This window comes from Echeneis naucrates, chromosome 2 (genome assembly GCF_900963305.1).
Source record: "Echeneis naucrates chromosome 2, fEcheNa1.1, whole genome shotgun sequence".
In the NCBI taxonomy this organism is placed as follows: Eukaryota; Metazoa; Chordata; class Actinopteri; order Carangiformes; family Echeneidae; genus Echeneis; species Echeneis naucrates.
The window spans coordinates 12,832,188-12,839,839 of record NC_042512.1 but is presented as its reverse complement, the minus strand read 5'-3'; positions in this window follow the sequence as shown (position 1 = coordinate 12,839,839).

The following is a 7,652-nucleotide window of genomic DNA, read 5'->3' as shown; positions in this document are numbered from 1 at the left end:
ACCCTGCACAAAGATGGCCCCTTGGATAATTCCTCTAGATACAGCTCAGTGCAAGTACATATTGTCTTAATTGACCAAACATACCATGGCAACCACTTTTTTACATTTAATCGCTGGAAAAAAAAGCATTAGCATCAATTAAATTTATATACTTTCCAGTTCCAGAGTGTTTTTTTCGGTGCACCTCTCCTGCCTGTATTACGGTACATAATCCAAAAGAAGTGGATCTAGCCCTGCACCTCCTGTAAACAGGAGTGTGTGTGTGTGCGCACCACACTTGTCATGCTGCTGTTAAGCGTACACGCTGTTCATTCACACTTCACTGGCAGCGCTCATTACACTTCAAGCCCTCCACATGTATTGTTGAGTCAGCAAAACATAATCTGCCGTCTGCTCCTGCTGAGGAGGAGGAGGAAGAAGACACTGGAAACACGGGTCAATTCCAGGTCACGTCAACCTTGACTGTCCTTCTGTCCGCGTCGCGGCTCCGATTTATGTGGGACACTTACCCATCATGCACTGCAGCATACTTCAGACCGACCGCGCTTACGTGTACGTAAGCCCGTTTGCATGCTGTCCAGCAGTGCCTCGCAGTACAAAGGGCAGCTGGAGTTCAGAATGTGGCGTCATCTTCATCTCATCACTAAAAGCCCAGCGCTCAAACATACTGATTTCAGGCTGTAAAGATGCTTGAGATGCATACTTGAGAAGTTAGAGCTGTAAAATAGTGGCTTGTGCTTTGCCATAAGCTATTGTTGACTATGACTGGATTAGTAATAAGCGACTTATTAGCAAGGCGGACCCAAAGTTTCAGCAAATCTCATTATCACACTAACTTCATTTTTAAAATGAATCATGCTTACAAATCATTTTTGTAAGCGTTGGATTTTTGAAACAGTAGTCCATACAATAACGGCAGACATTGACAGACAGTGGAGATACAAAGCAGTGGCCTTCTTATTGTCTCACTGTCTCCGATGTTACTTGTTTTCCTGGAAGTTCCCCCTTTTCTAATTAGTGTACCAAATATGCTCATTGTAGGACAGCACAAACACTGGAACTGTGTTGGCACAGGAGACAAAAGCTCCATCAGCGGAAGGTCATAAACGCAATCTGGGTCAAAACCTTAAATATATGTTACTGTTGACGTAAGAAATGACAATAGTTCATGATATCTGAAGTGTTAAGGCTAGAGATACACACACAAATAGCGACACACAAACACACTCGCAGGCAGAGGATTAAGGCAGGGTTGGCCTACTGAGACTGGCTGCCGGAGATTCCACCCTCTCTCCTAAATCAATGGTGACATTGCGATGTGCGCGGCGCTCCACAGAGGCGTGATGAGTGACCCAGATTGAGGAGATGGGGGGGGGGGGCGCAGACAGGGAGGGAAGTGAGGTTGGATTAAGGATGGGGCGGTGTCGGCAGAATGCTGCGGCTGGTAGGTAGTGCGAAGTGTGCCAAGGGACGGCCATGATGGCGTTGAACGGGCCTCAGCTCCTCAGGCTGGTAGACGTCCGTCTGCAAGACGTCATGCGCTTTGACAGGCCTTTTTTTTTTTTTTTTTGAACCCCGGTGCTGTTGATTTAACACTTTCAAGATGAGGACAACAACCTCTGCTTTTAAGCAATATTCTGTACAAATCTGGGAACACCTATTAGTGTTGTTATGATTATTGTTCCATTTTAACTGCTCATGTTTTCCTCGTTCTTCCCTCCAGACATTTTCAGAACATAATGCAGAATTTCAACTCTGCGCGATCTTTCTATTCGATCTTATTGCACCCTGAACCATGTAGAAAATAGAGCTGATTTCGTTTTTTTCCCCCCCTCATCTGCAAGTAAATACCACATGAGTCTATAACAAGGATTTCCTGCTCATAAAAGCAATATTTTAATCTACTTTGTCAAATAGCCACAAGGTAAATAGCAGGCTGACCCCAAAGAGGGCATTAGTGGATTCTCTAATGAAATCTTCAAACCAGAAAAAAGAAGACATAATGTTTTCCATCAGTGCACAGCACATGTCTTATAATGCCCTACTGCTGTTTTTTGTTCTCTTTGAGACATATCCTCTGTCTGGTTTATCCTCCTCACTCTAACACAATCAGACTGGTAAACAGCTAAAAGGAAGTGGTGAGAGAGGGCGACGTCGGATCACCTTAACTGCATTTGGATGACGGTTTGTGTCTGGAGAGCAAGGTCGCAGACATCAGGAGTGGAGGAAAGTTTGCAGAAAGTATTGGGCTGTTTAAAAGTTGATTACCGAAAAGACAGATGGCTACATAGAGAGCTCAGAATAATGGGAACAGGTTGAAAACGGTCACAGTAAAGGATAAACAGCTGAAAGGACAAGCTAAATAGTTAGCAAATAGCTAATAAATAGAGTTTGGATTAATAAAATGTTCAAGTGACCAGATTAACCTTAACTAACAGTTAGATGGCATGAAAATGTTGTAAGTGAAGCTTTTAGGCAGCTGAAAGCATAAAAGCAGATGCTGATGAAAGGATGCCTGAGTTAACCTCGCAGGGCGGCTTGGTTGCATCTGAAAGCAATTTTTTTGTGTGTGTGTGTTTTTTTTTGTTTTTTTTTGTTTTTTTTTTAAAGGCAGAGAACTAAAGGTCTCAGTGGATTTGTGTATACCGTGACTGGGCTAGTGTGAATGCCTGTTTAGCGTTAAATGCAGCTACTGTAACCTGCTGGCAGGTAAGGCGGCCGAAATATTAAACAGACAAAAAGGTGATTCGTCTCTTCGGTTAAGTGGCTTTTCTCTCAGGCGAGGATTTATGTAAGCAGACCATGTTTACGGCATCCTTTTGTAGGGACACTTTGTGTGAGCCAAGTGCAGCATAATATTGCCTAAACGGCAGCTGAAAGCAGGTCAGTGCAATCCTGAACCACCATCAGCACAGTCTGGCTGTCAGCGCACCAGTTTTTTCTTCCCTAGCAACAGCTGGGACCAGACTCGCCCATGACTGAGCCCTGGGCTAAGATCTTTTAGTTTCAGACAGTTTGGCCCAGTCTCTGTTGAGTGTCCTCCTCCTCCTCCTCCATGGTTTTTCACTCTCTATCCTCTGATCCTCACATCTTCCCACTGCAGCAGAAATTAGCCCCGATTGCTGAGAGCCTGTTGTCATGCAGCGCCGCGGGGAGGTAGGGGCGAGGGAGGAGAGGGAGGAGGGCTGGGCTGGGAGTAATTGGACGAAAAGTAATCGACAAATGAGGATGAGGGTATTTATTGTTTTGAGGGGGAAAAAAAAAACAAATGAATCAAAAAGGAAGCGGGAACGAAATAAAAAACAAGATAATAAAATAAGTTACTGTGGTTTTGGAGACGAGAGGAGGAAGGGGAGGAAGGAGAAAAGAAGTCGGCGACGATTTGTTCAGATGAAATTGGCTGCAGCTGCTCAGAGATAATGATGCTTGTTCCCACACACACACACGTGCACATACACATGCACACACACTGCTCATCATGCTTATAAAACAACAGTATGTGTCTTGTCCAAGGGGAAATAGGGACGCCTTTATGAGTGCACATAGTTCAGCAGTGCACACTTGATGAAGACAAACCCTTTTGTCATTGAAGTGAATGGGAAAGAGCAGACTAGGCAGGACGTGCTAATAGGTGTCCCTTCTGTGTGTGTGGAGCAATTTTTTATTTATTTAATTTTTTTTTTTTTTTTTTTTGCCTGAATGGGGGAAGTCCTTCAAACCCATCTGCTGGACCCCATAAGACCTGTTCTGGTTGCCATAGTAACAACCTCGCTGCTGAGGGGATGTGAAGGGTGTGTTCACATTTTGTTTCTCTGATTTACAGTTTCACAAGATTCATGTTGCCATGCAATTTTTGGTGGGGGTGTTTCAGTACATGGTTGTTGTTTTTTTTTGTTTTTTTTTTTTATTATATACACATCCCCTCCAAAAAATAAGAATGGAAATAATATCACAGTGTATATGTGTATTTCGCATGTGCAGAATCAAATCTGAAACCTTGACAGCTGGAGGAATGCAGTGCTCCACCTGTAAAATCGTTGCCTGTGAGTGGGAAGACACAATGTAGGAAGGCAAAACGCACAAACATATACGTTGTCGGCCTCTCCCTCTCGTCTCAGCTCAGCTCGTGGATGAAAAGACAAAGACCGGCGGACTGATCGGGGAGAGGAGCAGCATGGCTTCTTCTTCCCTCTGGTGGCTGATTTGTGAACATCAGCGTGCAGGATGCATCATGTGGAAGAGATGCTCATACTCATTTACCCCTCGTCTCCACCCTCTCCAACAGGTGACCCACCCCCTCCCCGGTGTCCCAGCAGGCAGGCATGGCAGACGGTCGGCAGCCAGACGAGCACTGGGCCTCCAACGGCCAAGAGAACGGTGAGAACGGCTACTCCGCCTACAGCTCTGGCTACAGGGAGAATGGATTCTACGGTGAGGCGGCTGCACACCCCGGGATGACCGGTAAGAGCGCGGACCTGGTGCGTTTGAAGCATGTGCATGCCTGACTGACTCAGAGACGTTGATGGATTTACTGCACACACTGCCGGACGGCCGGGAGTAAATGTGATTGGCTCCACAGGGCCAGGCAAGAGGAATCAATCCCAAAAAAGGCACTTAAACAGATTACACTGTTTAACATTTGATTGAATCGTGAATGCGAATAGTCTGTCGTAAGTGGAGGTCATCACTGTAGTCCCTCAAGACACCCAGTTATGGGGTTGAACTACTTACATAATTAAGAAGAGAGGAAGTCTATTATGGACCTTTCTCGAAGGAACTCCATGAATCCTGGTTGGAAGCATCCACGGATGAAGTGTTTTATTTCACCGTGGAGCGCGTTCATATTTCAGATACATGCTCGTTTTAAAGATTTCACTATTTACTATAAAAAAATAAAATAAGCCATTAGTTTTAGCTTCAAGGAAATATGGGGAGGAGGAAAAGAAATTCTTTTCTTTGTCTTTCCATTTCGTTATTGTTCTATCTAAATGTGATGTTTTTTGATACCGTTTCCTCCGCAGTCTGAGGTAAGTTGGTGCGTTGTCTGTGCTGGAGCGTAAACAAAGAGTCCAACAAACAAATCCAAGAGGATCATGGGATTGCTGTTGTGCTTCCACACCTCCTCAAACAAACACACACAACAACCAGCATCGTTTCAAACTCAAAGAGGGGCCACCAACAGAAAAGAGGTCGGCTTTGAGTTATTAGTTTTTCATTTCCTTCCTCCCATCCATGTCTTGTCTTCCCGGTGTGTCTCTCCTCTCTCTTTCTCTCTCTCTCTCTCTCTCTTTCTCGTTCTCTCTCCCTTTGCAGTGGATGACTCAGCCAATTTGCCTCCCTCCCCTCCCCCCTCACCATCCGCTGGGCAGATTGGGCCCGTGGCACAAGGTACACACACTGATAACCACTCCGTACCATCCAGCATGAGAGTGTGAATGATGGTGCAAGTGGCAAAAATATCTCAAAATATCTCAAAAAAAAAAAACCAAACAAAACCAAAACCCAAAACAAAAGGACACCAAACACACAGTCGAGATGTCGCTGCCACTCCTCCTCTTTCTTCTGGTCCCTTAGCTGTTAGCTCCCGGAGTTTCTGCGTCGTTGCATGGCAGGACTCTGCAGCATGCGCCACACTTTCCTGTCCAATTCACACTTTAGTTCCTAAGACTCATGTTAGCTTAATTTAAGTTTCCTAACCCATACTAGTACGTTTAGTCAAGCTTGGATACCAGAGCTAGGTGACAGCACAAGCATCTTTCCTTCCTCCCTTCAGACGATAGCACACAACCTGCCACCGGAGCCCTTCATCTCATTAGTCTGCTTTCCCCGCTCAGCGTCTCCTCTCTTGTGTTTTTGTTTTCTCACTTTGCGTATTGTGTCAAAGAGAACAGTGCACTCTGTTTTCTAATCTTTTTCATTTGTTGCATGTGGCATGCAATCACCAAAAGAGACCCACCGCATGGCTTAGGGTTAATTAAGTAGTATGTTATGAATCAAGATTTTTTTTCGACAGTAGTTTCAAAATTTGGGATACGCTAGTTGCAGAAATGTGATGAGGTAACTATAATGTCTTTGCCAAAGATATAGTCTATGAAATATATGTCTTGGCTCGAAAGCTCATTGATTGCATCCCATATGTTTCCATCAGAGCTGAAAGTGTCTTGTAACCTCAGTTGTGTTATCCTCCATGTCTCATCCATGTGTTTCCCTTCCCCGCTCAAAGACGACAAAATAAGGGTTCTGAGTCCACAGCAAGATGAGGAGGAGGCTCCCGAAGGGCCCGGCAGTTACCAAGAGGAGGTGACATATGATCAGCCAGGAGATGTGCTCTTAGAGCAGGCAAATTATTTTACAGACCCCCAGGCTTTGGGCTGCCAGCAAGCCCAGACACCTGAGGTCCTCAATGGGGGTAATCATCAAGGTGAACACAGCCCAGAACAAAAAGGTGTGTGTGGTTTCACAGGGTTTTGTGCGTGTGCATACAGTTTGTGTGGAGGTACTGAGAAAATGCGTCCATTATCTCTTTTGCATGACCCTCCTCTTGCTCCGTTCAGGGGCACAAAGGCTTTCCCCCCCTTGGTTTCTAAATTGTGATGCAACACGAGGCTTCTGCTGCCAACCTTTTGTCCAGCTTTTGTCCCCCTTTAATCCTTCAGCTTCCGCTTCAGTACCTGAAATCTCCATGTGCAAAATGACGTGACATAGCATTTTGATTTTGTGCTTTCCATGCAAAAAAACATGACCATTTGCTTTCCATTTGAGTGACATTAGAAATTCTGATCAACCGTATTGCAGTTGATCATTTCTGCACTTGTGTATTGCCAGCTACATTGCAAATGCAGATATCACTGTCTGAACTGTCGAGCATTGTGGACCTAAGTGTTGCTAGAAGTAGTTGTCTGTATTTTTTTCTATGTGGGTTTTGCTGGAATATTGTGTGCAAGAAATTGTTCCTGAGTCCACCCACCTGTATGGGTGCTTCGTGAAACAGTCCTGAATGTATTTTAAGTCCGTTGTGTATCGCTGGCTTTGAGTTTCAATGTTTTCATTTCATCCGGAGGCAAAGAATAATCCTGTTTTCCTATTGTTCTTAAAACCACACTTTTGATCCACCCTCATTTGGACATGTCTCATCATCTTATCTTATCTTTAAAAGTAACTGAATCAACAAGAACCCCCTCAGAAATCTGCACACATATCATTTGCATCCCCGTACTTTCTGTGGAACTGTAATGGCACCTTCAACTAAAATGATTTTTTCTATAATCCCTGCGTATTGCAATAGGAATTCAATGTATTTGTGTTCATTAATTTCTTGTCATCTAACATCACGCAACCCATTCCTTCATTCCAGTTCTGCACGCAATCTCAGGTGCTGTGACCCCCCCTCCCCACCCCCCCCGCCCCCTATGCTGTTGTGGCCTGCCACAAAATACACTGTGCTGTGTGTTTTGCTTGATGGAAAGGTGTATCTATGTGCAGAGGGCCCTCAGTTTGTCTGCATTGGCTAGCTTTTGGCAGTTTTTTTTTTTTTTGTTTGTTTGTTTTGTTGTTGTTGATCAGCACAAAGTTGTACAGTATCCTTCAAACTCACAGCCAACCCTGAAGAATGTAACAGGAAGGCATCTTGTGAGTCTGCGAAGGAAGAAGAA